This window comes from Pantherophis guttatus, chromosome 2, assembly GCF_059756535.1.
Source record: "Pantherophis guttatus breed Tessera chromosome 2, ASM5975653v1, whole genome shotgun sequence".
In the NCBI taxonomy this organism is placed as follows: Eukaryota; Metazoa; Chordata; class Lepidosauria; order Squamata; family Colubridae; genus Pantherophis; species Pantherophis guttatus.
The window spans coordinates 179,621,198-179,637,229 of NC_142064.1; the positions used below are offsets into that span (position 1 = coordinate 179,621,198).

The 16,032-nt window shown below is 37.5% G+C and overlaps 1 protein-coding gene and 1 long non-coding RNA gene across 7 annotated transcripts in view; one reads left to right on the plus strand and one right to left on the minus strand.

The window, feature by feature from the left end:
- Positions 1 to 16,032, plus strand: part of TENM2 (teneurin transmembrane protein 2) — a 959,433-nt gene that overhangs the window by 701,324 nt on the left and 242,077 nt on the right. The gene's annotated exons all lie outside the window — the stretch shown is intronic.
- Positions 6,202 to 7,566, minus strand: LOC117658100 (uncharacterized). The gene is made up of 3 exons (XR_004589230.2): positions 7,435 to 7,566; positions 7,086 to 7,150; positions 6,202 to 6,299 (listed from the first exon to the last, which is right to left on the minus strand). It is a non-coding gene; the product is annotated as an uncharacterized LOC117658100 (long non-coding RNA).

Genomic DNA, 16,032 nt, shown 5'->3' on the forward strand with positions numbered 1-16,032 from the left:
AATGAAGTTAAATTCTATTCTATTTCGTTGTGATTAGCATACAGATAGCATTTTCCCATCGCTTTTGCTTTTAAACATACTGTATTTGATAAATTCTAATTTAAATTGTCTGTATACCTCATTTAAAACTTTGTAAAAAAGGAAATAATTGAAAGATATTTTCTGCCCTCTTCTGGAAGATACTAAAATACTTCTATGTTCCGTATTCAGTCTTGGAAGTAATTATATTATGAGCCATACCAGTCAGATTGATCAATGCTAGCAACCCCTTGACATAGAACATTTACACAGGATTAGAGCAACATCTAGTAAAGAGCTGAGTGAGTTTACAAATATTAGTCCCAAAAGTGAAATGTACCATCACATGGATGCATTTTTATCAAGTTGCAGATGGTATGCTAATATTTTAATTGGCCCTCAGTAAGAAAAGATAAGAATTAAGGCACTGAGGTAGAATGGTGGAACCTGCAGAGATTTGTTGGGACATCCTGAGAGGTTGGTCAAGGTTACAGGTTTTTAGGTTTTTTTATATGTTTTTATAGTTTTAGTTTTATTGCTGAAAACCACCCAGAGTTGTTTTAAGATGGATAGCCATGCAAACCTTTTAAAACGAAGAAAATTCAAAATTCTCTTTTAAGGCAAGGATGGAAAACTTGTGAACCACCACAGGCTGCTGAACTACAACTACCACCTTCTCCAGCCATAGTCATTGTGAAGGGCACAGGGAATTATAGTTCAACTATAGATCTACTATGGATGGCTGCAGTCTTCTATTCTTTTGATAAGGATTTTTTCATGATTGAATTGCATAGTAAAATATACTTGGAGATAAATAAACTTAAAATCCTTGAACTTCAGTATTTGTAATGTGTTTTTAAGCCATGCAGCAAGTTTTGAAGATAACGTACCTTGCCAGCTGTAGGAAACTAACCCTATCAATTTGTTTTGCTCAAAATGAAATAATCAACAACTTCCATTATGTTTCTATTCTTATCACGGTTAAAATATAAAGTAGCAACTACAAAAATACAAATGAGTTGTGCAAAGCATTTGAAAAGGCAAAATATACCTCTTCAAAATTTTGAAACAGCTACAATTTCTGAGAATATTAAGGCAACTTCTTTGAAGACTGTTTCCAGCTGTGGACAGAGACAAAATGCCTGCTGGGACGGCCAATGAAGTGGCTCTACCTGCCCACAGGTACCTGCAAAGGCAACCTGAGAAAGCTTCATATTCTCAGAGTCTTCCAGATAGTGTGGCTGCACTTTGAGATTGGACATTCCATTCACACTATCATACTCCACAAAGAGTTCCTACAAATGTTTTTGTCAGGTCTATAATATTTATGGCTTTGTTTCAAAGTATGTTCTGCTATGTACAAATAGTACATGTGTACTCATTTATGAGGACCTTCCAGGGAATCACTTTACTTTATGGTAGTGAGGGTGGAAAAGTTGTCTTTATACAACATCTTGTATCTGTGAAATAGGTATTAATTCTTGTACCGATCTCAGCAGTATTAAAGTAGCATTATCTGGAAATAATAGTAATGAACTGGTTTTGAATATTGGAGAAAATTAAGTGCAAGAACACAAGATCAAAAAATAGTTAAAGGAGTAGTAAAAGGGAAGATTTAAAAATATGAAAGCACCATTTCTGCAAGAAAAAATATTGTTTTACAAGTATAATTCATATTACATTATGATTTCACAGCTGTGTAACACTTTCCATTTGCAATAACTTTGAATTAGGAACTGTTGAACATATGCCCTGAGCAAGCAAAAGTATTGATTTGGTCAAAATCACTCTTTCTGGAGTTTCTTACTATGAATAGTTTTGTCAATTCTGCTAACCTCATATGAGGCTATTCATGTTGTTGCATTGTGTTCTGCAACCATCAGCATCTTGTGTCAAAACCTTGTCAGCACCATAATTTTTCAAAATTCCCTAAACCTAAAAGTTATATGATTGGTATTTAGGCTGTATAGAATTGAGATACTCAGAAATAGTGGGTCGAGGGGTCTGACTGGTATAAATGCAGAATTACACTTTCAACAGTTAGAATCAACACATACTCCAGATCCTTTCTGCTGCTTAGTTGAAGCAGAGAAAGCACTTGCTGGTTCAATTTGCTTTCAGTTCTTTCCTTTGCAAACTTACAGAATTAGAAAGTCACCTTGTCATTTGTGTTGCTATAATAATTCTTGCAAAATATAAAATGCTATGTTTCCAGTGTTCCTCTAAACCACTCTGACTCCTGTCAGTCAGACTTTGAGCTTGAAAAAGCATCAGGCCATCAACATGTCACTGTGTTAAAAGCATGGCAATTTTGGGTACTTAGACTTTCCTTTGGAAACAATAGAAGTATTATTTTCAAGGGAAACTAAAAGCTTGGCATATAGTTAAGGTCGTTCTTTCAAATTGATATGTTGAGACTCATACTGATGAATTTTAGAGTGCTGGGACTATTTTGTTGCCTTCCATCATGTGAAATAAACCGGGTTTTGGGGGGGGGGAGGAGGAGGAAATGGTAAAGATCTTGCAGAGATGAGATGCTGATCTAACAGACTTAGTTTATGTACAGAATAGAAGGAATACATTATCTACTTTTTGACAGAAAATTGAGAGGTTTTTTTTAAAAAAACGTTCACTTTCCTCTTAATGTATAAATATAGTTTGTAGAGACATTTGTGTGAACTCTCACTTCTAAATTAATGTAAACCTGCTGCATAATACTTCCCATAATTTGCTAAAAAGCAAGAAATACCTTGATACACTCCCACTCTCACAATCGCATCATAGCTGTTCCCAGATATGATTATATATCCTGTCACTTCTTTAGCTACTGCCAGAGTCACATTATCTGAGTGCTGCATGAGATTCATTTTCTAATGAAGCAGAGCACATTCAGTAGTACAAGAGGCACTTGAAAGGGAACATCTTTACAACTTCTACATTTTTAAAGTAATTGATTTTTTTTTCCCCCTGGGAAGTAACACACAACTGTTAACCGAAACCACTTATCTGACAAAAACTGTCTGATTTTTTTTTAAATCTCCCCTTCTTAGATATTAACATGTCCTAATTATTTGGTCCAGTTCATCTATTAAAATGCTCGTTATGAGATAATGGAAAGTAGTTCTGGATTCTAGCCTGATCAGAAAAAGCAGCCTTCAGGTTCCCTGCCACTTGACCCTTAATAACTGCAGGAGAAAAAGAAGAGTGGATCGCTAAAATAATCCACACTTAAGCAAGGCCGATCGAACCAGAATGGGAAGCTCATGGTTTTGAGAGAAGAAGTGTCAAGATGCTTCTTTATTTTTAGAAGTTAAAGCAGTAACACTAATTTAATGTGGTATAACTACGATATCAAACCACAGTGTCCCCTTTGCTATAAGAATTCTGCTGGATCAAGCCAAACTTTCAGGTAGTTCAACATATGTAAGTATGAGATCCAGTTGTAATTACTACTCATTCACTACCATTTCAACCAGTAGTGGGTTTCAAATCCTGTCGCTACCGGTTCGCTTGTGGACTTGTGCACACTCATGTGCACACAAAACGCTTCTGCGCATGTGCAGAGACGTCGTGGTGGGTGGGCGGAGCCTCCGGTAGCAACCGGTGAACCGGTAGCAACCCACCACTGATTTGAACAGTCGCTGAATGGGTGGCCCTTAAATGAAAACCACTTACATAACTTTTGTACATTTTTTCTGTATGTTCAGTTTTATTGACTTAGGGAAAGCAGCAATGTTTTAATTTCATTAGTATAGGCTTTCTTTGTTCACTGCCACTGGGCATTTTTGCTGGTCATGTAGTCCTACCTAATCTAGAAAATTCAGAAACTCCCATATGAAGAGCTGAAAACCTGAAAAGCCAAACTCATTGAATCAGGTATTCTTGTATATATTCATAAGAACAGGCTTTAGAAGTATTAACACGCAGGTATTCATATTGAAAATTGTTATGATATGACCAAAGGGGAATGGAATATTTAAAAAGTATTTTATAAGCTCTTTGTGAAATACCTGTAAATTTCAAATAACACTGTTAGCTTCCCATTCCATTAACCTATGCAGAGATAATTTCGGCTGAGTGTTTTTGTACTGTTCAAAGTACTTTATTGTGTGCATGTAGGAAACCATTCCCCCTATTATTTTCATTTGGCTTCTTCAGAACCATTTGAATAAATTCCTCCCCTGTGGCCACTTCCATATTACTTGGAGAAACTGGCTCTGAGTTGGTTGCAAACTCTTATACACAAGGGGTTACTAGTTTTCCATAATATAATTCTGAGTACACTTTTAATGCACTTCTTTCCCTTTTTTCCCCATTTATTTCTCTCTCTTTTGTTAGATTACAAATAAATACTGTTTTTATATCCAAAGTAAATGAAAAATTATGCTACAGACCATAAAAGCCACTGCTATGCTTTTATATTTTATGTTGATATAATAAAAATTGCACACATACAAATACACATTCAAGCTTCCAATTGCACCTCAGTCTAGTAAGAATTTTTTTTACTGAAAATGGAGATGGTCTTCCTTTGCAACCATTTATTTAGACACAATTTTATGTACAAAAAAAGGGAAGGGGAAAAAATCAACTTGCCAGAAATGACAGCAAAAGTTGCTCTACCGGTTAAACAAAGATCTGGATTAATTCTCCATATGCAAATTATATGGTTTCATGTTAAACAAAAAGGAATAAAAATTGGACTACTTGTCAAGCAGTAATATACTCTGTAACTTTTAAGGAGTTAGATGCTATAAACTTGGTTTAAAAAGATAATGTCATTGATTTAAGGATTACAGAATTTATTCTAAATTCCTTAGGCCGTTGTACAGATCATCATTTCACGGGGCATTTTCTGCCCATCGGACATGACCCTCCGATACCTTGCATCTTCATTTGACCCCCATGATGTCGCTTTCTTCTTATGAAACCCACAGGGTATTGTGGAAGAGAACCTACAGCAGAACATTAGTGTCCAATACCAATGATTAATATATCCCTGGTGCAATAAGGGCAGTGTTGTGTGTGATCATTTGGCTTGGAGTGCATGACCTCCATTTTTTAATTCTATAGTTCCAAATCGTGATCTTGTTTGGAGTGCTAGATTATTCAAAGGAGAAAGAATCAGTTGCTTATTCTCTATTGATTTAATTTAACATGTAGCATAAACTTGAAGAATATATATGACATGGGAGATCCATGATTGGTTCTCTGTACTTTCTGCATATCCATTTCAAAATTCAGTATGCTACGTAAATTTAATCTGAGCAGCTAGCATAAGCTTTAACAACGTTAACAATATAATGCTAATCCTAATTGCAGCAAATATGTCTTCTTTCAGATATTTGAATTCCTTATCTTGCTAGGTCAAATTAGTGTCATTTCTGTCATTTTTCTGTTTGTTTGTTTGTTTGTTTGTTTGTTTGTTTGTTCGATTTATATGCCGTCCTTCTCCGGAGACTCAGGGCGGCTTACAATGAGTTAAGCAATAGCCTTCATACTTGCCCTGCTTAGTAGGGCTTTCGCCCCCCCCCAAGCAATGTTCTTTTTTATACAAAGTCAGCTTATTGCCCCCACAAACCGGGTCCTCATTTTACCTACCTCGAAAGAATGGAAGGCTGAGTCAACCTTGAGCCTGGTGAGATTTGAATTTGCAGTAATTGCAGGCAGCTGGTGTTACTTAACAGCACTTTAGTCTGCTGCGCCACCAAGGCTCTTCCATGTCCTAATATGAGTTATTTTATTTCTTAATCTGCATTTTCTTTAGAGTACCACACATTAAGTTGTCCCAAAGGTGCTTTTTCAAAAAGCATCTGGATTTTCATTGTTTTCCTTGAAAGCATTTCACTTCTCATCCAAGGTTCTTCAGCACTTCTTGGATTCAAGCTTCTTGGATAAGAAGCTAAACATCTTCAAGGAAAACAAAGAAAATCCAGTTGCCTTTTGAAAAAGCACCTTTGGGAGAACTTAACATGTGATACTCTAAAGAAAATACAGATTAAGAACTGAAATAACTATCAGATTAAGATATTGAAAAATGACAGAAATGACACCAATAGCAATAGCACTTAGACTTATATACCACTTCACAGTGCTTTACAGCTCTTTCTAAACAGTTTGTAAAGTCAGCGTATTGCCCCCAACAATCTGGGTCCTCATTTTACTGACCTTGGAAGGATGGAAGACCTTGCATCAACCTTGAGCCAGTGAGAATTGAACTGCTGAACTACTGGCAACAGCATTCAACAGAATTAGCCACTTCACTTAAACATTCATTTTATCTATAAGACAAATCATGTTCTAAAAATTATCTGTATGCAGTATTATTATTATTTTGATGCATATGGATTAAAGCGGCAATTAACATTCCATTTTAGCAATCCGACAAATACCCTTAGCAAGAATAAGTAGAAGAGCAAGTAGGTAAGTGAGAAAAATGCTGAGAAGGCAAACAAAGTGTAAAAAGAAGGTATGAAATAAAGAGTGTGAAAATAATAATTAGAAAGGGTAATAAAATGGAGTGTAGCTATGTGCACTATAATGTGGTAATGGAAGTGACAGGGGCTAGAGAATTACAATAAATGTTAGGCATAATTTTCTATAATGAAATGAATAAATATCTCTTCAGTAAGTTTGCATACAATAAAAACATCATCATCATCATCCACCTGCTCACTGGAATTAGTTTCAAATCTTAATATCTGTCAGGTTGTTCTCAGTTGATGCTGGACTGAGAACTTTACAGGCAGTTTCAAGTATACAGTTCTTTTAATAAGTAGGTCCATTGTAAGAAGTAGGAAAACTGTTAAAGAAGATTGACCATTGCCAGTGTAAAATGCAAATTGTATTTATAATATAACTACAGTTCAGGTATGCATCTGATTGTGCATCTGATTGTAAGGACCAGTTTTGTCTTGAATTTTTTTTCGTCTGATCTCGACAGATCTAGTTCTTATAATACCTGTGTATTTTGCTCCTTTCAATTCCATTATAGTATTATAGTTGAATATCTCCAGCTTTGCAGACATAAATATGTGGAAAGTGACATTGCCCTCAGATATGATTACCTTTTTAGTGATTGGCACATCTTAAAGTTCTTGGACATATGAGTTCATTCTCCAGTTTCATCCCACTAAGGTAGAAAAGCAATAGCAGTTAGTTTACCATCTCCCAGTAAATATGATTAGCTTGTAAGGCCAATGCTAAGAAAAGAATAAACCATAAAATCTAATCAATCCTAGGCCAGCCTTATGTAAAATGAATTACACAAGTCTTCCAGGTTGGATGGAAAGATGCTGAGATTGTGACAATAAACTGTGAGAAGAAAAAGTCAATCTTCCTGAAAACAAATGGAGAACAGCAACATTACCCGTCTATTAAAACACATTGTTCCCATCAGAGGTGGGATTCACTTACCTTCCCTACTGGTTCGCAAATGTAAGCGTACTGCATGCGCAGTAGTCACACATTACGTCCGGGCGGGTGGGCAGAGCCTTCTGCAGTCACCTCTACCGGTTCACAAGATCTAGACAGAACCAGCTGAATCCCACCACTGGTTCCAATACAGAATAACAGAGTTGAAAGGAATGTTGGAGGTCTTCTACAGGATCTTCTCACTGTTTGTGAAAAAGGCCCTATACCTATATCAGCGTCATAACTAGTATGGGTGATTTCAATCAAGGGGACCCATGAGTTCAGATTTCTATACATGAAGTTTGATTATTATTATTATTTTGCATGTTCAGGATTGTGTGGAAGCTTTTGTGTGTACAGCTGGGTAGGCAAAGGCCCTCAGTTTCTAAATTTTGAACTGTACTTATTGAGATGGGCTCTTTATCAGCATCAAAGAATAACTTTACAGAGAGAAAAATATACTTATTACTTGGTGTTGTCAAGTTTATCCTTGCTGAAATACCTGAACAAGGTTCACTCCCAGAACAAAAGTTGCTTTGGAACTTTAGAATGTTCCGGAATGTTTAGAAATCAAGCATTGTTGAATTCAAAATTCATGGTTGAATTTATTGCCCTTGGCTCTATGAGCAAGGAAAGCTGACAAGATGAAATTAATGTGTAATTTTGAGAGGTGGTTGTATTTTTAGTGTTAATACCAATTTGTAATACCTTGGTAAGACCGCACTTAGAATATTCCATCCAGTTTTGATCGTCACAATATTAAAAAAAAAAAATGCTGTGAATCTGGAAAGAGTTCAAAGAAGAGGAATAAAGATGATTACAGGGATGGAGGCTAAAACGTATGAAGAATGGTTGCAGGATATGGGTATGTTTATCCTAGTGAAAAGATGTACTAGGGCAGACATGATTCCAATATCTAAGGAGTTGCCTTAGATATTGTCAAAGATGATCGGTCTACCTATTCTCAAACCTGAAGGCAGGACAAAAAGTGATAAATGGAAAGTAATCAAGGAGCAAATTAACCTAGAACTAAGAGAAATTTTCTGACATTTAAAATAATTATTCAGTGGAACAACTTGCCTCTAGAAGTTGTGGGTGCTCCAACACTGGAAGTTTTAAAGAAGTGATTGGGCAATCATTTGTTTGAATAGTATAGGGCCATGATGGCAAACCTATGGCACACATGCCACAGGTGTCACACAGAGTCATATCTGTGGGCACATGAGCATTGCCCTAGCTCAGCTCCAGCACAGATGTGCGTGCCGGCCAGCTGATTTTTGGGCCTTCCGTGCCCACCGGAAGTCAGGAAACAGGCCATTGAGACCTCCGGAGGAGCTCCGGGAGGGGTGGGGAAGGACATTTTTTGTCCTCCCCAGGCTCCTAGAAAGGCTCTGGAACCTGGGGAGGGTGAAAAACTGACCTTCCAGTCCCACCGTGCCATCGCGTGCCAATAGTGGGGGGAGCGGAGGGGGGTCACATTCACATGCATTGGGGAGCACATTGAAATATGGTTGTGGGCATGCGTTTGCATGACCCCCCTGTACTCCCTCCGCTTTTTGTACGCGATGGCAAAAAGGTTAGCCATCACTGATATAGGGTTTCCTGCCTGAGGAAGGGGTTGGACTAGAAGACCTCCAAAGTCCCTTCCAACCCTGTTATTCTGTTAAGATCGGAACCACACCATGTAATAATTATTTGTGGTTTACCATGGAACAATGATTTTAAAATATATGGCTTAATGCAGAGAACACAACCTGCTGTTTAAAGATTAACAATAAGATCCACGGCACCTATTTTCCTGAAGGACCAGCAGCTTATTCAGTAAAGCATCACCATTCCCTTCTGATTTTATCTTGCTTATGGATGAACTTTTAATTAGCATATTCATGGTTAACAAGAGACAAGAGAAATGGATGCTTAAGATTCTGCAGCTAATTAACAACAAATAATGTGATAACATTTTCCTCCTGCTAAGCTGGTCCTAAAACTTTAAATATTTATTAGCATTTATTTCATTCTCCAACTTTCTACTTCGAGGATGGTATTATTTGAGTTATGTCTAATATTTGTATATCAAGGCCACATTTGAAGTTACTTTCCTGAAGGGAAAACTTGATAGAGTAGATTTATAAAGGTGCTTTCATATTTTTAGCATAGTGTGCTGTTTAATATGTGACTGTTTTCCTACACCACCACCACCAGAATATTGTTTGAGATAGTTTCCCCTCTGCAAAATGTGAATAATATTTAAAGGCAGTAAATTTCCTTTACTGCAGTATATATGGGATAGGAATAAGAAAGTTTTTTTCCCCTTACCGAAGCAGTTTAACACAATATGCAGACAGCAAGGCAAAGAGTAAAGAAATCTGATCTAGGAAAAAAACTTAAGGCTTAAGGCAGCAGTTCAAATGGTGTGTGTTTAAAAAGAGATTCTTATTTTTTAAAAGCTGAAAATTGGGTGCCTTTTTCATTCTAGTCTGGTTTCAGAAGCTGTCCACCTTCTCCTAATCTGAAGGCAAGGCTGTCCTCAAAAGCTCCTCCCTTTTTTTCCATAAAGAACACTTAGCAGATGGTGCAGGAGGATAGCAGAATGCATTGATGTTGTAGAAATTGGATTTCCGTTTTTTTCTCATGCATGCTACTCACATGACAATACAGAACTGGAAATGTTCTGGGACCTTTTTTTTTTTTTTGTGGGGAACACTAAAGAATAAAAACAAGAAATCTATTTTTTTTTCCTCTCATAACTCAGCATCACTTCTGTTTCCATCATGATATCAGGCTTCTTCTGACAAGCTGGACTGGAAACAGATAACAAACACTCAAGAACACAGTGTCTTCTGATAAAATGATTTATTATAGAAAAGCAAAGAAAGCAATCCCTCTTTCCAGTGATATCAAACTTCAAATTTTTGTGCCTCTATTCTCCTCCCTGCACGATGAACCAGTTTTCTTGCTAGCCGACTGCTCTGGTATCAAATTGTATGTTTGTGACTCTGTGAAATTGCTGTCACACATGATACTCAGGCTGTGTGCTTTAAGAAGGAAAAGGGATTTATTGGTAACTTTGGAATTCTTTCCTGGTTAATATTTAATATGAGAGGCTGATTAATTTGGACATTCAAAAAAACATTCTTTTGCCTGTTTGGTCAGTTTAACAAGCCTCAATTCTTATAAATGATATTGGAGTCTGTATTTTTCAGTACTGCTAAGAGAGAGAGAGAGACAGAGAGAGACACACACAGAGAGAGAGAGAGAGACACAGGGAGAGAGACAGAAAGAGAGAAAGAGACACAGAGAGAAAAGAGAGAAAAGAGACAGAGAGAGAGAGAAAAAAGAGAGACAGAAAGAGAGACAGAATGAGAGAGAGAGACAGACAGACACAGAGAGAGACAGAAAGAGAGAAAAGAGAGAGAGACAGAGACAGAGACAGAAAAGAGAGAGACAGAGAGAGAGAGAGACAGATGCAGAGAAAGAGACACAGTGAGAGAGAGAGAGAGGGAGGGAGGAAGAGAGATTTCATTTGCCTGCTGGGTATAAATACACTTTGCTTGTTATTTATTTCTTTCGTTGAAGTTGATTTGGATTAGAAGAGACTTTCTGAAAGGTCAATTGGCCTGTTGCTAATATAGGTTCTGCTGTACTTGAGCTTTAATGTGTTCTACTTGAAAGGGGGAGCTAGACACAAACAGGGACATAGGCTAAAACATTTGCTTTAAATATAACTTGAAGTAGGCAGATATTGGTGGTAACCTTCAAGGAGGCTGAATGAAGCGGCTTTTAAAATGTTTGTTCTTTATGTTTACTTGGAAGAGGGAAGAAAAATGAGGCTACTCACAAATGCTATATGTCAAATAAAAAGTATTAAAACTTGAGTACATGCATCTCTATTTCTATGGAAACTAAAAGACTTCTGTGTTGTTCACGTAATGTATTTTTTTTTCTTTTACGTTGATCGTTTGATTTACCAAATCAATACTGCTCTGAGTGCCTAATTTAGGGTTTATTATTTTACATTCACTTGTTCATTTATTTATTTTAGTCAAGCTGACCCACAAATCTTTGCTTACCTAATAGCATGGTAAGCATTTTAAAAACAAAATTACTTCATTACATATAAGCAGAATTAAGACCACTCACTCAAAACCTCCATTGAACTGACTGATGACTTTTAAATAAGATATTCAGGAGTTTTACAATTGTGAAGGGAATAGAAGTGGGTCAAAATGTCCATTCCTTACAGATTTCAAATAAAGTTTTGCTTTTTAACCAGAATCTTTTTAAAAAAATGCTAATAGAATAAATAAGTAGGTAGGGAAGAACTATTCTTCATGCGAAGATCACTGCATTAATTAAATCAATTCATTATTTGCAGCCCTTTTAATTTTGATGAAAATTAAATTCAACTAACATTATCTTTGGTATAGCTCTGAAATTCTTCTACAACTCCTAAATATAATAGTAATAGCTAAAGTAGAGCCATAAAAACTTTTGTCTGCCAGTGGCTGCATTTAATTGGGGGTTGGGAGAAGAAGGGGATGGGACAGCAGTGAATGGGATGATGCAAAGTCACACATAAGCATGCATTATATTTGTTTTGCTTTGTCAAGTTTGATCAAAATTTCTTCTTTTTGTGTTTTTCTATTTTGCATTTTTTAATAAGTATGTCTGTCAGAGGGTCTTAACATTATAGTATTTTACACCTCAGAATTATTCAAGCTTTATTGTTCTTTGCTAATTCCATGGTAATGCACAAGATAACCATGATCTAAACCTAAAGATCAGGTAGCATAGTTTAGGGTTATAGTTTCATGACATTAAAGTAACTGTCATCTTGGTCTCTATTACCTCATATCTATGTTGGTCTACAGACCCTCATAATTACATTATCCAACTGAACTGATATACAATATGTAGTTAAAGTACTATTTGTTCCCAATAATGTGATGTCTTCTGAATCCACTGAATCCATGAGATGTTTGGAAGACAAAGTTTGCAGTAAACCTGCTGACATCCCTTCTAATATAGACTATGTACATACTAGAATTAGACTCTACTGGTTAAAATGACATTGTTTTTCCATTTGTGATGACTGATTTTGTTTCTGAATTTGTAATAGGTTACAAATAAGTTACTAGAAGGAAACAATTAACTCCCTACCCCTAAATTTATTCCTATTAAAGCATATAAAATTTGATATAAGCTGGTATCAGCTGAGGATGCTTTTAGATTTGTTTTTGGAAAGTGAGATGGTTAATATTACCAAGAATGGTTTTTCAGTTATGCCTTGGTTGGCAAAGGAAGCTCTAGCTATAAAAATTAATGGCTAAATTGTTCTGAAACAATGACAGAAGGAAATTCTGTCAGCCGAACCTTCACTGTATTTTCTAAGGGAGATGCCTAACAAACTGGCATAGTTTGTTCAGACATCACTTTTGAAATTGTTGATTTCTTAGCTCACCAGGTTTTAACCATATACCCATTTTAGACATGCTAGACCCAGACATTATGTACCCAGAGATCTCATTCAAAATACTGGGGGAACCTCTAATAATTGCACTTTTACTCCTATCCTGAGTGCATTTACCAAACAAATAGAGCTAGGATTTTTACTTTTGCTTATGCAGACTGGTAACAGCCATATTTTTGAGAAACACTCATAATAAGTTTCCTAATTTAGCAACTGCTGACTGTGAAGGTGCTCCCATTATAGTACATTCCCTTTCTCTGGCTTTTGGTGATCTGCATAGTTAAGCCGTAAAAACCCAAAATACATTTCAGTGTTCCATTCATTAAGTAAGCAAGCAAGCAAGCAATAGAAGAAACAATGCTAAAATTCTTAAGCAAGTCTTTGGAGTAACATTGTGCTTCTATATCTAAATACAAAAAAGAAAAACCCTTTACAAACCGAGCAATGGGCAAGCATGTGTGCAAGGGTGGAGCTTTGTGCATGAGCACAAGGGCCCTCTGCTCATGCGAGTGGAGCTTTACGCGAAAGTACTTGTCGACTGCTCACGTGAGTGCAACTTGGCACACACATGCTTGTCCATCACCCACATGGCTCAGTTTTGAACTGAGGTGGCATGGGGACCCTTGATCTAGACAGTAAATTGAATGAAGAGATGTAGAATTCTAAAGACCTAGAATTATGAGCCGAGGTGGCGCAGTGGTTAGAGTGCAGTACTGCAGCTACTTCAGCTGACTGCTAGTTCAGCAGATCAGCGGATCAAATCTCACCGGCTCAGGGTTGACTCAGCCTTCCATCCTTCCGAGGTGAGTAAAATGAGGACCCAGATTGTTGGGGGTAATATGCTATTTAGTATACTGTCTTTGGTGTAAGCTGCCCAGAGTCCTAGGAGAGTGGGCGGCATAGAAATATGACAAACAAACAAACAAACAAACAAACAAACAAACAAACAAACAATTCATGTCCCCCTGTTTTGGAGAGTGATGGACGGTGAGGTGTTTTTTTCCACTGGCAGATGACACTAGATAGGATAGGGGTCGACAACCTTAAACATTCAAAGAGCCACAAAGGCCCTAACTGGAAGCCCCCTGTTCAATTCTGTAGCCAACCGGAAGTCCGGTTCCCCCAGCATAGAGTCTCCTCCTAGCGTAGTGTCCTTTTTCCTCTGCTGACCAGAAGTCTGGTTCCCCTGACCATACTGTCTCCTCCTAGCACAGCATACTTTTTCCTCTACCTATCCTAACTGAAAACCCTATCAATTGTGGTCAACTGGTGACAGGGAGCCGCAGCAGAGAGATGAAAGAGCCACATGCAGCTCCAGAGCCACATGTTACTGACCCCTGAGATAGGAGAATAATGGAAGGCAGCAAATGCAACACTTGCTGCACTGAATTTTCCCACTTTAAGTGTAGGGTGTAGAGGCCCAATGAAGCTAGATCAGGCAGTACAAATTGTGTTGGTATATGATTAAAGAAAGGGTGGAATAGACTTCAAGCATCCCAACGGAGGGTCCTATGTGCAACACTTGGATGCTCCAGAAATATATCTTATCCCACAAATAAAAATCTAGAGAAACAATGAAACATTATTTCAGTTACCATTTTTTCACACTATAAGACACTCCGGACTATAAGACGCACCTAGCTTTTGGGGAGGAAAACAAGAAAAAAAATCTGCCTCCCAGCAGTTTGCCTCCTTGCAGCAAACAGCAAACAGCCAGGTCAGCTTCAGCACAGCCTGATTTAGCACAAGCAGCTGATTGGTAGTTGTATCAGCCTTCCGCAATACCGCAATCAGCTTTCTAGACTGCAGGGATCTCCGCCGCCTATCGCTGCCATTTTTGGCCTCTGCGCATCCCGTTTTTGGCATCCACATGCCCCAAATGGTGGTGGTGGTGGTGGCAATCCCCACTGCCTGGAATGGCCCCAAAATGAGATGCACGGAGGCCAAAAATGGGGCACGCAGAGGCTGAAAATGGAACCTGCGGAGGCCAAAAATGGGGTGCGCGGAGGCCAAAAATGGAACGTGCGGAGGCCAAAAATGGGGTGCGTGGAGGAAGAAAATGAGGTGCACAGAGGTTGGCAGCGATGGGCGGTGGTAGCGATGGGCAATGGCAGTGATGGGTGGTAGCAATCCCTGCAGCCTGGAACAGCTGATTGGCGGTATTCTGGTAGGCCAATCCAACCTCCAATCACTCTAAATCAGGCTGACCAGGCTGCTTGCTGTATGCTTCAAGGAGGGAAATTGCTGGGAGGCAGAGGCCAAAGGGCAGGTGCCGTCAGATGGGCGGGGCTTCGGCAACATTCACTCTATAAGATGCACAGACATTTCCACCCACTTTTTTTGGGGGGGTGCGTCTTATAGACTGAAAAATACGGTACTTCATGGTGCATTATAAACAAAGATTATCCTTATGTGTTTTGTATTATGATATCTTTTGAATTTATTTCAAAGTTCTAGATTCTTTGTATTCTTACCAGTCAGCAAAGTCTCTCCATTACTGACTGGCATACTTGCCCACCATCAAGGGTAAGTTCTTTTGCAAGATGGAAAAAAAAAAGAAAGAAATTCTGAACGTTGAAGACACTTGGAAAAATGGAGCAACATATTCTAGCCTTGAGCATATTGTGAGTCTTTTTGCCATTTGAGAAAGTTCAAGGCAAGACAAAAATGCTTTGCTATCACACTCAATTCCTTTAGTATACTATGACAATTAACATTTAGTATACTATAACAATTAACATTTGATTATAGCCAGCAGCACAAAATTCTTTTTATCAGTATGCATAATACACATACATAAGAACGAATCAATCTATGGATCTGTCTGTAAATGTGCAGATTCTGAGCATTACTCTTCCTTTAATATAAGTATATTAATGAGTTCATTTTTTCAACCAAATCTTATCTAGTTAACTTTTGATTTAGAGATAATATATGTCTACGCTATGTAAATCTTACATAAAGCTTTAATAAATGTCCTTTTGAAATTATGAGAATTCTTAGGTTTAAATCAGATATTTGTTTTAGAATATTCAAATATTTGTATTCTTTATCAGCCAAGCCTAAATTAAATATTGACAAAAAAACCATTTAAAAAGCTAGCTCTTAATACTATCACGCAGGGTAGATAA